The sequence below is a fragment of the Arvicanthis niloticus genome, chromosome 2, assembly GCF_011762505.2.
Source record: "Arvicanthis niloticus isolate mArvNil1 chromosome 2, mArvNil1.pat.X, whole genome shotgun sequence".
NCBI lineage: Eukaryota > Metazoa > Chordata > Mammalia > Rodentia > Muridae > Arvicanthis > Arvicanthis niloticus.
The window spans coordinates 80,191,009-80,207,506 of record NC_047659.1 but is presented as its reverse complement, the minus strand read 5'-3'; the positions used below and the strand labels follow the sequence as shown (position 1 = coordinate 80,207,506).

At 35.2% G+C, this 16,498-nt stretch overlaps 1 long non-coding RNA gene across 3 annotated transcripts in view; it reads right to left on the bottom strand.

The window, feature by feature from the left end:
* Positions 1-16,498, bottom strand: part of LOC143441389 (uncharacterized) — a 140,305-nt gene that overhangs the window by 99,454 nt on the left and 24,353 nt on the right. The window contains exon 5 of one of the 3 annotated variants that reach the window (XR_013108733.1): positions 3,163-3,682. The exons of 1 other annotated variant lie outside the window; for it this stretch is intronic. This is a non-coding gene — a long non-coding RNA (uncharacterized LOC143441389). Of the gene's footprint in view, positions 1-944; positions 3,683-16,498 lie in introns of those variants that run through there. One more of the 3 variants, XR_013108732.1, reaches the window with a different exon arrangement.

Genomic DNA, 16,498 nt, shown 5'->3' with positions numbered 1-16,498 from the left:
ATGAACATATGCATATACTGACTGTCTGATAAATGCCAACAATCTGTTGAACACTAAAGATTATATAAATCTTAGCAGCTTTGCTGATGCTTCATACACAAACAGCTGTTCTTTCTTGATCGCCTGATTAAATATGCTGTAAAATTTCTCCCAAGAAAAATCTCACCAAAGTTGATTCCAGCAAATCCTTTCTAACATCCTGCTAGAAGCTTCAGTTTCTAAGCAATCTAAGGAAAGACCCAATCAACAGTATTTTTGCCAAAGGGACTGCTCTTTCTTTTTGGGAAGTGAGACATTTATAATGTCATACCAAGTGTCCTACTCTTGGCTCAGTCTCTAACCAGCAGTCAGTCACTCAACAACTCTAAAATAAATGGTTGCGGTAACTGTGGTTAAGATATATTATGTGGATTAAAATGTGTTTCTTAAAGTATGACTTTCTCAGTCTCTAAACATGTTTTCCTATCATATATATATATATATGTATCAGTGTATATATATATATATATATATGTGTGTGTGTGTGTGTGTGTGTGTGTGTGTGTGTGTGTGTGTGTGTATCAGTGTGCCTCACTACCTAGGACAATTGTAGCTAAATATCCACAGAGAAAGCCAGGAAACATCTTTCTTGAGACTAAGGTTATTAGTCTGACATTAAATCTACCAAACTAACAATATCTGAAAACATTCAATGTGCAATGCTTGAACTGTTATTTCTATGAGTGCTGATCGTGGGAACAGGGATCTGCTTAAGCCTATGAAAGAAATTTGGGGACTTTCTTGTTGCCTGGTGTTTAATCTGCAATCATATCTCAAAAGAAATCTTTCTTTGAAGTTTATGTAGCTAGCCTTAGATCATATGCCTTGTATTTATGAGTGCCCTGAAGTTATCATTATCATATTAGATTTTCCATTAAAATTTTAACTTCAAGAAGCAAAAGGTGTCAATGTTGATAATTTTATGTTCAGAAATTAGCATAGCTCATTATAAATGAACAAAATACATCGTTAATTAAATACAAACTAAAATTTAAAAGAATGTTACATACAAATGCATTACGATCTTTGGAGAAATACATACAAACCATACTACATTTTTTGACAGAATGTTAGCAAATGTGTCATATTTACTTTTCTCCAACAAGATGTTTTATGTATTCTATTCTAAACTCTGGAATTCTTTCCACAGTATCTTTCTCCCAGACAGCTAACCCACATACCACCATATGGTGGTACTACACTCCTTCGGGAAACCTCTCTTTGGCCACACTGACTAATCCAAATCTTATCGAAATTTCTGTATACCCCCTAACCTCTACCAAAAAATATTTTGACCTTTGTAACTTCATATATTATTCTAGTCATGATTGGTTTTTAATTCCTATTCCCCTACTAGTCAGCAAGCCCCCATGACAGCAGGACTCAGGACAGTTTAGAAACTGGGGCTAGCACAGTGCCAGTAACATCAAAGAAATCTAATTATGGTTTGATGGGTGAATGAATAAGTAACTAACTTTATTTTTTGAGAAAGGATCATATTACATATCCATGGCTGGCCTGCTAGATAGATCAGTCTACCCTTGAATTCACAGAAATTTGCTGGTCTCTGCCTCTAAGTGTTGGAATTAAAGGTGTATACCACTGTAGCAGGCTGTAAATAACTTTAAATCTATAAAGTAATGTATTAGAAGAGTAAAAAATTGTCAATAATATTTCAATTTTACCTGGAAAGTTGAATATTTTGTTGATCAATAATGATGATCTTAAAAGAATACAGAAAAACATTTCCTAGATTTTATAATTGCTTATTATGATCCATTATGAGTGGCTTTTGTTATTATTATTGTTTATTCTTGTTTTCTGAATGCCCAGAACCTATATAGTATTGGTTTTCATATTCAGAGTTAATATATTCAACAATAAAAACCAATATTTTGTGAAAATACCCACTGCTAGGTAACTGCTAGGTCTGAAATGCCACTTGTTTTCTGTTATCTCATTTATACATTGTTCCTTTGAAATTAGTTACTATCAAGTGATCATCCTGGGACAGGTAGTACTCATGGATATACCCATCTATTGACACATATTCTCATTCTTCATCATTTTAGAATAATTACTAGATTCTAGTACTTTTCTCAGTATTGCACTTGGTGTGCGTAACTATGTGTAAAACTAAGTAGCAGGCTATGATGATATATCATTGAAAACTCAGTGTCTACTCCTTCACAGTACTGTTTCCTTGGAAACAACAGAGTTAAGATAAATGTGAAATGTTGTGTCTGCCTCATCTGCTGTGTGGGGCTACACCTGGATTACAGCATCTGGGATTTGACATGAAGGCCTTGGATACATATAAATAGATATACTGGGAAGATAATCAACGAACATTTTCTGAGTCAAATAACCCTCACTGGCAATTTTAAGATAAAAGAAACCTTGTTTTTCTTATAATGAGCATGTCTCCATCCAAAATCTGTGAATGTGGGTATCTGTGAAACTTCCTAGGGGGTGAAAATGTGCAATTAATACAGAAATCCTGGACTATTAAACACAGAGATAACGTCAACTTGACATCTATGCCGTGAGGCTCCATGCCTTCTCAATCCTATAACAGCAAATGTGGAGTTGCTTCACAACTTGAAACTCTAAAGCCAGAAACATATTATCTAAGGGAATTGCTTCTAAAAACTTCCTGTGAAGCCTAATTGTCGCAATGGTCGACTAAAGGTTCTTTTAACCATATTCAATGAAAGCCATACACAGGCAAAAATAACCTCCTTTAGTGTTGGCCCCCCCATAGTCCAAATAGCCAGTGGCCAGAGTGCTGTAGCCTAAAGACTATGGCTCTAGACCCTGAGAACTAAAGATTTATGATATCTACCTTAAAACACAGGAGGGCCATAGTTCTATGTGCTCGAGAAAGTACAGGATCTCAGCTTTCAAAGCCAAAGGTTTTGGGCCCCAAGCAATGTTTTTCAAACAGAAATTTATAACTCTAGATACTCAGGTCAGATTCTTCTTGCTCTAGTCATTGAGTGCAAGCAGCCCATACATCAGAAGGTAGGTTAAGAGGTCTTGAAAGTTCAGAATTTAGGTCCCTGGTCTTTTAGTAATTTGAGCATCCCTAAGACATTTTTTTTAATAGATCAAAGTTTGTACCTCTCACATTCTTATGGCTCAGCCCTCTAGTTTTCTCTTCCTGGATATTCTCCGGAACAAGTCACCATCATGCTGCAGCTAAAGGCTCCAGGAGCTGTTTTGCTCTTTGAACAATCACATCATCACTCTTCCATGATGAAGATTACAAATAGACACTGACAGGCCATGCAAGAGAAAGCTTTTCTGGTGTTAACATCACAAAACTTAAATCGGAATACAGGAGAAAAAGATAGCTGTCACCCTGACTTGATAAGACTGGGAAACCAGCCTTATAGAAAAGTGCACTCCACATATGCTCAGATTATAGCTCTACTAATCACATCCTTACTTGTAGATGCCTTTTCATACTACCAGAAACAGAACTTGTTTGATGAACCAGTCTCAGGTTTCTCTTCTTCTGAGTAAAAAGAGGTGTCAAGTGATCAGAGTAATCTAGAATTCAATGGGGCTTGCTTGATCAGAAGAATTCTCCAAAGTGGTTATAAGTTGTTCTGAGAAGCCATTACTAGAGCAAGACATCCTGAAGAAGAAATGTGGAGGCAGCAGCAGTGTTAGTGACAATGGGGCTCACAGCCAGAATCAAGTTTCATCAGAGCAATCAAGGAATGTTAGAGAGCACTGGCCTGCTGTGATGACATTCTGGCCAGTTACCAAAGTAGGGCTGCTTAGCTGACAAATCCTTACTCAAGGGATACAGAAACATGGAGAAGATCAGTCAGCTCTCCAGCAAGTAACCATATGGCTTGCCCTTAACTGGATAGTTAAAGAAAAAGGTGGTTCCAGCAAGGACATCACTAACTTAAAATTTCTAATAGTATATCATATGCTTAGCCCCTAGTCAAATATTGTCAGGCAGAATTGGTTTCTTCTGGTCTGTCTCACCACTGTCAAATATTTCTTGCTTTGCATTCAGGCTGTCTCTCCTCTTTCACAGTACCCAATTCCTCAAAGGAGCTTATGATGGTTATCATTACAGTAGAACACAGACCAATATCATCTCCCAATCCTATCATGTCCTGGCTTTGTAGTTTTGTACACTCATTTACATTTTATCTCAGTTTCTTCTTTTGTAAGATTAACTAACACTTGAGAAATAATAGAGCCAACTAGCTGACAGGATTGAGTGTTAAAACACCTTTAATAAAGGAATGGGTGAGTGTCCATCTCTATGGCCGAGTGACTAAACCTAATTGTGCCTTAGAGGGATCACAAAAGAGGAGGATGAGTGTGAATATGATCAAAATACATTATGTTCATGCATGAAAAGACACAATTCAATACCTTATTATGTATAATAAATGCATGATAATAAAACATTTAAAAATAAACCCAAAATTTCAAATCATAGAGTTGCCATGAGGATTTTAGATCTATATTATACATATGTAAGTACGCATATAATTTTAATAGAATACACCAAGTGTTCTAAACTCTCAATAAAGCCCATTATTATGTGTTATTTATTTTAACTTTAACCATATTCATATTACAACTTAATGTTTTTATAATATCTATGTTTCATGTAAAATAATAACATATTAGATCATTAGACTAAGAAGACAAAATTAAAGAGGACTTTAAATTCTAAACTATTATGAAAGAATATAAAAGGGTGTGAAATCCAAGGTAGGTTTTTCTTTGAGTGAATAACCAATATATTTATGATACAGTGAGACAGCAGAATTTACAAGAAGCAAGGAACACAAAGAATTTACCAAAATCACCATACTGACCAAAAAAGTCATTTTAATTGGCTCGATCTGTGTCATGTTTTTTTCCTCCCTTTTTGCAGAGGATCTTTCACAGGTGAACTTGTTTCTTTCTCAGGTGTGGGGGGACCTTGTTTTCTTTTTTTCTAGACTAAGGGCTTCAGACGAGATATGTTATACAATTATTTGTAGTTCTATATTTATTTCTTGTTGTGTGTTCAAAATTATAAAAATCACTAAGAACCCCAATGGGCTTTATATTACTAGAGTGTATGCACTCACGCACGCGTGGGCACACAGACACACACACACACACACACACACATACCATACATGGACATATTTCTTCCATCAAAGGGGGAGATGTGTAACTCAAATACCCTGTTAATTAACCATCTTAGAAATTTTTATTTTAATATGTGTGTAACTTATATTCTTCATCTAGCTATTTTAAGTTTTGTGAACAACTTGTCATTTGCCTCTGTCAGAACTGAATGTTGAGCCTATCCCAAAATCTAAAGTCATGTTTGTCTCCCACACAGCCCAATTTTGAAGTGTTTTCATGACATTTTCATTGGTTCAATAAATTACTCTGCAATGTATGCTTGCCTTTCCTCCACCTTTCCCTGTGGCAGAAATAAATAAATAAATACAAATGAATCTGTCCTCAGCTGTGGTGATGTTTTTAGCAGCCTCACACCCACGTTTGCTGAACTCACCTGGCAGCTGTTCACTGAGATCATTTCAGCTGAAGGTAAAATCGCTTTTATTCACGGAGGTTGGTTGGCCTTGTCTGTGCTATATTGTGGCAAACTTTCCTCAAGTTCCACAGATGTGCCATGCATGATTCAAACTACTTTGTCATTCATTATGTTCATGCAAAGGTTTAACTTGAGGGGGCTGGTTTAGGGATAAGTAATTGCCTTTGCACAGCTGAGTAGGAATGCTTCAGCTAGAACTCTCTGGGGCTAGAGGATGCTATGGGAACAATCTTAAGCCTGTGGTTGTCTAAAATAGGCTCGGAAGACTCATCTATGAAAAGTCTCATTACAACAATTCATTATCATCAGTGTTTCCTGTCTCCTGCAGATGGACTCCAGTTGGGAAGTTAACATTATACCTATGCTTCTAAACCCAAAAATATCATGTTGCAAAAATATGTATAATAACTTCAAGTACATGTGACTTTATTCTTACTATTACTCTTATTTTTTTTTAAGGTTTAACTCGTGAATGTGCCCCCTGCCCCGTAACCTAATCAACTTCACATAGTGAAATAATCATCCCAATATTCTGGGCTAAATCTTCCAAAGCTATGAATTTGGCCATAGGATAACTACAACAGTGTCAAAACTGGGGATGTACCCATTCCATTTTCCTAGAGCAATCTGAGATCAGATGTTTATTTGTGATTTATGGAATCACTTTAATATGCTGTGCTTTCATAAGAAAGAATAGTCAAAGGGGTTTAGAGCTAAAGCAGAGAACTCCTTAGTATACAGGTCCTTTCGCCATTACCAGGAACCCTGGATTATCAAAGAACACATGCTAAAGTTTGTCAAGGTCAATACACATTCTGAGGTTCTATAAATATTTTATTCTACACACGTCAGCATTACTACTTTAAACCAAGCATGATTAGTTAAGATGGAGTCTTCAAATGGCAACATAACTGTTTTTCAAATACTGCTGGAAAGGCCTTTCACCACAAACTACATACTAGGATGCTCAAGATTACTTCTAAAATATTTACAAAGAGAAAAGGCAAAGGTTTGACATGCTATTGGAAGTATAAATGCTTTTAGATATAACAGTTTAATTTGCCTACAATCTACATGAAGATCTGGTTTGTTTTTGATGAGTTTTAAAGTGTTGATAAACGTACACATCTATGAAAATATCAAAGTCTTTGTGGCACATTTCTAGCTTGTAAATAGGCTAAAGAAGCCTAAAGAAGGCTATGAGCCCATCTTTCCAAGTGTGAATTTCGCATATGGATACAAATAGAACAAAGCTATAGAATCAGGCACCCATATGTCTTCATCTTAAACCTTGTTTTACGATGAATTTTCTGCTGGGTGCTTCTAAATTAAAGTCTCTGAACTAGGCACTATATATGGACTCATTTCGTGTACGTTTATCTCAACACTGGAAATGTTATCACCCTCATTTTAAAGATGAGAGAAATCAAGAATGGAGAATATAACCAACTGGCTCATGATCTCATAGCTAAAATGCCAGAGCTGGATTTTAATCTAATTAATGCAAAGCCTGATCTCCTCTTTTCTGATTAAAAAAAAGAGGCAGCATTGAAAACTAGGATCTGAAGGATAACAAATTCGTGACTCATCTGTAGATCTCTGCCTTATAGCAGGTACCCTTTCGAGCAGCTTAACAAAGTGTACACTATGGGATAGTTTTTTCCAGCATACATTAGTATCATGAGTGCATATAATTTCTTGGAACTGTCCTAGGTATGTCCTAATAAATAAGGAGAGAAAAGACAGGAGGAAAAAATAAATAAGCAAGCCTATAAACAGTAAATGAAATTAACAGTAAACAGAATTTACAGAGTTTCTTCTAGTCTAGTATTTAAATCTCGTACTTTGTCTGAAAAAAATCCTTTAAGTTATCCTCCAGTTTGGAGGCAAGAAAAGGACTCCTACGATGAATACCTAAGCCTACAACAGATTCCACTCAAAACTTTGAATTCTATAGTGTAATTCTTTTATCAAAATTTCGGGAAATAATTAATAAGGGTTTTTATGTAATCATGCTACTGAATAAAAGAGCTAATTGCGTATAAATATCAGTCAACTTATCAATTATCATATTTAAGTCTGCCAAATTAGTTTGCCCATTGAGTGATTTGAAAAATAACTTAAAATGTGAGGTAGAAAACACACACATGAAAATTAAGCCCACCTAACTTAATGGGAAGCACTAAAAATTTAAAACACTATCACTATACCATGGAAACAACTATCACAACAAAGCTCACATGCAGACTTAATTACTGTCTGTTGTAAATTGTGTGTATAAATAATTCAACTTTGCAAATGAATGCTGGTATCTGACAGCTATTTAGTAAAATAAAATTTTGTTATGAAGCCTTTCAATTTTTTAGTATGTGTTATAAACATAAAATTATTTCAGAGGTCAATATGAGAATATATCATTTAATTATAAAACTATGTCCCTACCAAGTGAAGATGAACCTCTTTCATTGGGATTTCTTCCCAAGCAGATTTTAGTTCTTAGTATGTTTTCTTAAAACTGATCTCTTTCCTTAGAAGCTATCACCCAGGGTTTCCCTGAAAGCTCTCTATTTGCAAAGTCATCAAAGTTCTTAGCTTTATCCAATCCCATCCTACCCAAGAACATCTAACATAAAGTTTCCTTTCTTTCACAACCAACCACTCTTCTTTTCACACTTGATTGCTCTTTTGAAGCATTCTTATTTACTCATAAGGCTTTTCCATCTATAATTGTTTTCAAAGTGTATTCCTCATAGAGCCTCATAATAACCATAAGTTGTCCTGCGTAAGTCAGACATCATGTTCCACCATGCTCACTGGTTACTTTAAGTGAGCTTCGGTGAACACACCTACATTCACACTATGACAAACCACAAATGTTTGTGCAAATAATTTGCTGGAAAATCAGCTTCAGTGAGACTCACTGAGTTTACTATGTTTTCTGAAAATAAGTAAGTGTAAGATCTAGGAAACACACAAGAGAACAATCTTCTCTGGGACTCTTATTTTCTATAAAGGCACATACTAGAAGTTAGTTTGTTAAGCAATCCATTCAATGACAGTCTACCAACAGTACCTGAGAGCCACATGCTCAAAACATTTGGCTGGGGAACAAAGCAAGCACAAGAGAATATTTCTTGACTTGTCAGAAAGCATGGCTAAGAGAGTTTCATATTCTCATAAACTGTGGTCCCTTGCACCACTGGTTAACAGCTGCCTCTACAGTGGTCTGTCATATAAGAAACAGCATGTACTTGCTGTACTAGCAGAACCCCAAGAACATTCATTTAGTCAAGGTGGCCTCCCAGCTAACTCAAATAATACAAAACCTTTGTGACAATTTCTAGATATTATATACATTTTTTCTGCAGTTGAGGAAAATTATTTCCTCAAAACCATCAGATTGCTGTCTTGGGCTTATACTTTTCATGGAGAATATATATGATTTTCTTGACTAGATCTGAGTTTCCTTGGAAACAAAGATTCAGGTTGAATATTTACTCATTTTCTTGTTTTGATTTTTTAGCCTAGGCCCTAGTAATATGTTTTTAATTCTACAGATATATGGCAAATATACAAATATCTACCACCACAGGCATAGTATATAAAGATGGGTATAGGTCAACAGTTTTATTATCCTATTTGTTAAAAGGAAAAGCAAGGTGAGTTGATTTATTTTTTTGCCTAAGAAGTGGATTGGCTCATTATTTTAAGATGCTTGCCATCCATATTGAACTCTGAATCCTTATCTTACAGTTCTCACAGCATTGTAAATATAGAAGCAAATGGGAAGTCACAAATACTGATATTACATGATAGAAACTCATGGAATCCACATACATGCTTACTTAGTCCAGTGTCAGAGAAATAGTATGAGAAATGGATTTGCCTCTTAAGAATTATAATAAAGATAATTTGACTCTGAGCAGCCCTTAAATGAAACAATAAATAATATTCTAATGGCTCTTATTAAAACATCAAAACACAAGAGATAAACTTTGGCCACAATTCACAAAGAAAGAACGCTTGGGTGCTTTTTATGGGAATCTACCATGTTACACATGTTCCTTCTTAAGATAGTAGTATTTAATTGACCTGGAATACTAAATACAGAACCACCACATGATCCAGCAATCACACTTCTGGGTGTATTGCCAAAGATACTGAAGTTGTGATCCATCCCATACTTATTAAAGAACTATTAGCAAAAGTCAAAGTATAAAGCAATAAGCTCTGTATGTCAACAGAAGTGTGCCATCGTCATACCCCATGGAATATTATATAGCCTTTCAAAAGAATAAAGTATGTTGTCATTTGCAACACCTCTCATGAACTTGGAGAACCTACTGTTTGGTGAATTATTATGCCTACAAGAAAAAAAATGAAGTATGATCTTTACATATGTAATAGAAAAATGTTGCCTTTAGATAATCATGGAGTATCGTTTGCCTGGTGGGGTATGAGGTAAGTAACAGGGAAAAGGAAGATAGTAGTCAATGGGTAAAAAGATTCAAATAGTCTTGGCAAAGGGATAATTTACGAAGTGTGTTGATCAAACAAGAATGATAAATGTGTGTAGAAATGTATGTATTCATTGAATAGATTTAATATTTCTATACTGTCATCAGAGGTCAAGACACTGTATTATACACCATAAATATATAGTTTCTACTAAGGGGAATTATAAAACAAGACAATGAAAGAATTGTTTCATTTATGTCATTAGCATAGTGAGAAAACGGAAAGATTAAAAGAGAATAGCACATCATGAATAAACATAGTAAACATACTGCTGTGCTCTGGGTATTGTAGGCACATGGTAGAGTGTGCAGAGTAAACTTCTTTTTATAGCCCAATGAGGTCTGCATTTCACCAATGACACTGTCAGTAAAAAGAATTGAATTTGCCCAGATGATGGCAGAGCTGAGATCCAAAGAAGACATTTCTGAATCTGGATTGCATACTCTGTGGTCTTTGTCAGCCAAGGGAATGCAGTACTATTGCTTAATAGCCATTAGAAGACACTACACAAAAGCTATTTAAGGAGAAATGTGAGACTGTTCTGAGAGGCCAAAAATGGACCGAAGCTGGGAAAAAGGTTCTGGTGCCAGGGAGGTTAATTAAAAGTAGATCTTTAATAAAGTTTTCATTGAAACAGCAGAATGGCAGCTATAAAGAAATCCAATAGAGGAGCAAAATATACAAGCTCCAAATGTGCAAAGGACAGAGCTATTTCTGAAATCAAAACAGTAACATGAAGAGATTGCAGTTTGACCCATTTCCTGGCATAAGAACTTAGTATTTCCAGATTGCTTTGGAACAACAATAACTTTACAACAGCTCTAAAATATTATTTAGGATCAACAGAACTGCAGGCAAGGTTGGGAATCGGTGATGGGCTCATGAAACAGATTTATCTATTACCTAAATTAAAAAAAATGTTATTAATTCCTATATGCAGAAATATCCTCAGGGCCAGATGGTTGTACAATCTCATGTTATAAATTTCACAAATCTCATTAGATTTGGGCTTTGAACTTAGTTTCCAATTTCTAGAAAAATGCTTTATTAAAGCCACATATAGAACCCATCCCCATGGATTAAAAAATAACATTCAAAGACTTCTATGAAAGTCTTAGGACACACAGAGAACATAGATTTATTTTTGGTTGATATGTAGAGTCAAATAATTTGAATTAAATGGTAAATTTTTTGGAATGTCTACATCTGTGTGGGTGTGTATACAGGTGTGTGTGCATGCATACATGTGTTCCAGTGAGATGATGAGTAGAGATCAGAGAAAAAACTTGATTATAATTTCTTAAACACTATGCAGTTTGATTTTTGCGAGTCTTTCACTGGGACTTGGGGATTACCGTTGACATTCTATGGACTGGACACCAAGCTCTAATGGCACTTTTATCTCTTGAGTACTGGAATTGATGGCTTGTGAAACTATACTAGGGTTTTTAAATGGGCTCTAAGGATAAAATTAAGGTCCTCATGCTTGCTTGATAAAAACTTTACCAACTGAACATTGTAATAAAAATTTACTAGTTATTTGAAAATTTTGTATAAGTATTTTATCATATTTTCTCTCTTCTCAAGTTGGACTATATCTATCCCTGATTCCCTACACACCCAAATTTATATTTCCCCACACATTTTTGAACAGCTATTCATTCTAATCTGTACTAACCACATATTCATTTATAGATCTTTCCACTGGAATATGCTTGACTTATCAGTGGCAAATCTCCTAAAGAACTTGCTGCCCTTCTCTTGCCAGCTAATAATTAATTGGAAATAGCTCTTTGGCTGTGGCAGGACGTTATCCTTATCTCCCATCTTTCTGCTAGGAACTGGCCTGTATTCAGATTTCTAGGGATTTTTGTATACTGTCAAAACGATTGTGAATCTCTTTGTGCAGCTGCCCTTGTTTCCAGAGGACACTGTTTTCTTGTACTTATTCAGCACCTTTGAATCTAACTATCATTATGTTTTCTACCTTTAGTCATAACTGAGCCTTGGGAGCAGATGATGCAGTATGAGCGCTCCATTTAGGGCTGAGCATTCTACAGGTTCTTCTTCTCTGCACTTGGCTAGTTGAGGATCTCTGCAATAAAACCATCTACTTCAAAGAGAAGCTATTCTGATAGGGGTTGAAGCTGCGCTAATCTATGGGTATAAGCAGAGAGCCCAAATTGGAGATCTTTACTAAGCCCCTCCCCTTGGAGCTTGGAAATGGGTGGAGCAATAAGAGGAAGAATTGTAGGAGCCAGAGGGGTCTAGGACATCATAAGAACACAGCCCACAGAATCAACCAAGCAGGAATCATAGGGGCTCACAGAGATGGAAGCAGCAACCACAGAGCCTGCATGAGTCTATGCCAGTTCTTCTGCAGATATGTTATGGTTGCTAGCTTGGTATTTTTCTAGGACTTTTAGCAATGGGAGTAGAACTGTCTCTGACTTTTACCACTGCTCCTACTTGGTTGCCTAGCCCAGTTTAGATATGAGGGTTTTTGCCAATTCTTATTGTACCATATTATGCTGTTCAGTTTATATCACTGGGAGACTTGATCTTTTGTTAAAGAAAATAGTGGAGGAGTGGATCTGAGGGAGTAGGGATGTAAGGTGAAACTGGGTTGAGAGGAGGGAGGGAAAACCATGGTAGGGAGGTATTGTATGAAAGAAGAACAGGAAAAAAAATGTCTCTATGAATCCATTCAGCAAAGTAGTAGCAGTGTATTCTCTTTCAGGAACTATGACATCACTAGCCTTAGGTTCTTGGCCAAAAAATGGTGTTAGGTATTGGCTTCATTTTGTGGATCATGTGTTAAGTCCAACTATAAAATGGTGTTTTCTCCCATCATTTTTGCAGTACTATTGCACTAGTGGGAATGTATTACCAGTCAATTAATGTAGCTCAATAAAACAGCTGTATAAGACTGATGATAAGTTTCTTCTCTGGAAGGATACACAGCACCATTCAGCACTATAAAAGCAAACCAGTAGGTGTATAGCTTCTAGCACAGTACCAGCTTGATGTCATTATACTCTTTGACTCAAGTATATAATGTCCAGCAATAGAGTATTGCTCTCAATTTCTAAAAGGCAGCCAATAGCCAGTTATGTTTGGCAGTATGTGAGATCTCTCTGGCCAATAATATCAAGAGAGAAAACCCATTCCTAGCCATGTATTTTTAATCAGTGTTTTCTAGAATATACATGGAATTGTGTGTCTAAGAAAACTTGTTGCTTTATAAGTACATAGAATAAATTTATCCATAAATTAGCAAAATATTTCAAGCAAAAATGTGAATCAGATGTTTCGAAACTTCTAGATATTTGTCTGAGTAAATCTCCTAGAAAACGTTGTGTATACACTGAGCATATAAAGAGTGGAGATGTTTGTCTGAAAATAATTAGGAAACTATATTGTTTCCTAAATTTGTAGTATTTGCCATGCTATTTTAAAAATTATAAGACTGGAAATATATTACACTTCTGACACAGTTAGTGCTTGAAAAAATAAACTTTGAGTGGATGCATGACTAGATTACATCCAAATCTGACTATTTATTTGGCATGTGATGACACCTATTTAGTTTAACTTATATTTAATTTCTATTTTTATGATTTAAAAGTTTTAATTAAGATAACAGATCTAACATATAATATCTAAAACATACTTACCATATGATAATTTTATATTATTATATTAAATTGAACCACTTGAAACTATCATATTAAATGTGTATGTGATTAAAATAGTTAAACCTGGAATTATAAATTCCAGACAGAAAATTGTTAAACCTGGAAATATGAGTTCCAAACATTTTGAAATATGAATAAATATGTGTAAACCTGATCGATCCTACTGGATCAGAAAGTCTTTTTAACCAGAAGTAAAACTACATACATCACTAACATATGTGGGGTGTATGTGTAGACCTTTGGTGTTTTGAATTTGAATATCCACGTAAGATCATATGTTTGAATTCTTGATACTTACTTGGTGGAACTGTGTCTGGAAATGATTAGAAGGTGTGGCCTTGTTGGAATTGTACTCTTGCTGGAGGAAGTTTGTCACTAGGGCTTTGATGTTTCAAAAGCCTATGCCAGGCCTAGTCTCCCTTCATCTCCCTTTCTTTCTCCCTTCTACTCACTCTTTCTGTGCAATGCCTGCAGACTAACATGTAAATTCTCAGCTACTGCTCCAGCACTATCCCTATATGATTCTGCAATGATGACCATGGAGTAACACTCTAAAACTATAAGCAATTCTCCAATCACTTATTTTTTTTATTAATTATTCAATTAGTTTGCATCTCAAATGATATCCCCCTTCCTGGTTACCTCTCCACAAACCCCTGATCCCACATTCTCCCTCTCTTTTGCCTCTGTGAGGGTGCTCCCTTACCCTCTATTGCCCCACCACTCCATACACTGGGGCATCAAACCTACACAGGACCAAGGACCTCCCTTCCCACTGATGTCAGACAATGCTGTCTTCTGCTATATATGTATCTTGAACCATAGATCCCTCCCTGTATATTATGACTTACTTTGAGCATGCTGTCTCTTCACAGCAATAGAAAAGTAACTAAGACAGTACCTTTATATTCAGAATTGGTACAGAAATTTTGGAATGTTGTGAAGCAAGTAAGGAATGGAATTGGGTAATAACTCTTTCACATAATTTGAAAATCATGGCTACTGAGAGAGCAAGCACCAATGAAGCTGTGTATTTTGCTAATGAGGAAAGAAAGTTTTAATAAACCAAGATAGAAAAAAGTTTTTAAAAAGTTAAATAATTAATTCAGAATATGTTTTGAAAATGTTAAAACTTCCAGGAGATGCATACATTCAGAAAGATAGTTAAACAATAACAAAGATGATTCCTTGTCTATGATTATTTTTCCAACATTTCAGAAGCACATTTGAACATGTCTATTGGAAGTTTTTTATATTTGCAAAGAATAGTTATGATAATATTTTTTAAAACATAAGATCCAAGCAATGTCCATTCTGCTTTCCACAAACTTTGAAGTCCATTGATCTAGTCAGTAGATTCTACTACTTAGACAATGCTGAAGGTATCCAAAAGGTAGAAGAAATGTGCATTTAAATTTATAAGAGCCAAGTGTCCCTTGAAACTTGGAACTCTCTAGAATGCCCATCCTCTTTCTATACCCTGCAATTTTATTTTCATAATACTTATGGTCATGCCATTTTTCAAGTAGAAGTGTTTTTCTATTCATAAAATTCATGTGTCCCTGAGATTGTTTTATATAATAAAGCATTCTCCAAAATGAATGTTTTTCACAATTGATTCTAAAATATAAGATTTTCCAAGAAGCAAACAATGGTAACTAGACACATTGTACCAGCTTTGCATTCACAAAAATGATAAATAAGCATACAAGATAAAGGAAATTGAATTACCAAGTAGAAGCATAAAAATTCTCCATAGAATGACTACAGACTCAGAAGGGTTTTTCTCCCAAATATTCATAGGTTAATTCTTTAGTTCATTCAATGAAAAGGTACTTGGCTTCCTTCAATTGTGCTTAGACATTGTTTCTTTCATAAAACTTACAGTCTAGATGTAGCCTAGGTGACAACTCACCATGAATTAATAAAAACTTCAAACAAGTAAGTGGCATGTAGGAAAGAGGCAAAGCTAACAGGGTTCTAACACAGGGATGTGTGTAAACTTCAGAAGAAAGGCTATAATAAAGTATTTATTTTGTTCTTATAAGCAAGATATCCTTAACGAATACAAAGAGTTGATATCTACTTTTAAGAGGCATGGATGGAAAAATAATTCATGTGACACCAATACTGTACTATTATTTTTTTAGAGGTGGTCCTGAAAAAGAACCCAAAAGTTCTTGGGTTCAGTGACTCAGAAACATAGACTTCCATTTTGTCTTCATTGGTATTGGTAGCGTAAGTATAAACAGTAGATGCAGAAAGTAGAAAAGGCTTACTGAGCAACTCTAGGGAACTGATTGAACATTATCTCAGACTCCTACTTAGTCTAGCTAGTTCAACAAGAGAAGAGGCAAGTTTAAAAAACACCTTTTCACCATTAGTTTTAATGTTATGTTCAATGAGTTATCCACCATGCTTCATAAATCCAAATATATATCATTAGTATATCAAATTGACTTCTAATAAAAGGTACTTTCAAAATATTAAAGCACCAGAAGCAAAATATCTGTTCAGCAATTTTGAAAAATCAGTTCTACCCAGATGTAAAATGTCAAGGAAGTAGAAGGTTAAAAATTCATTTATACATGAGATATGATTTTGTCAAATGCACATAAGATTTGGAAAATTTTTCAAACACCAATATTCT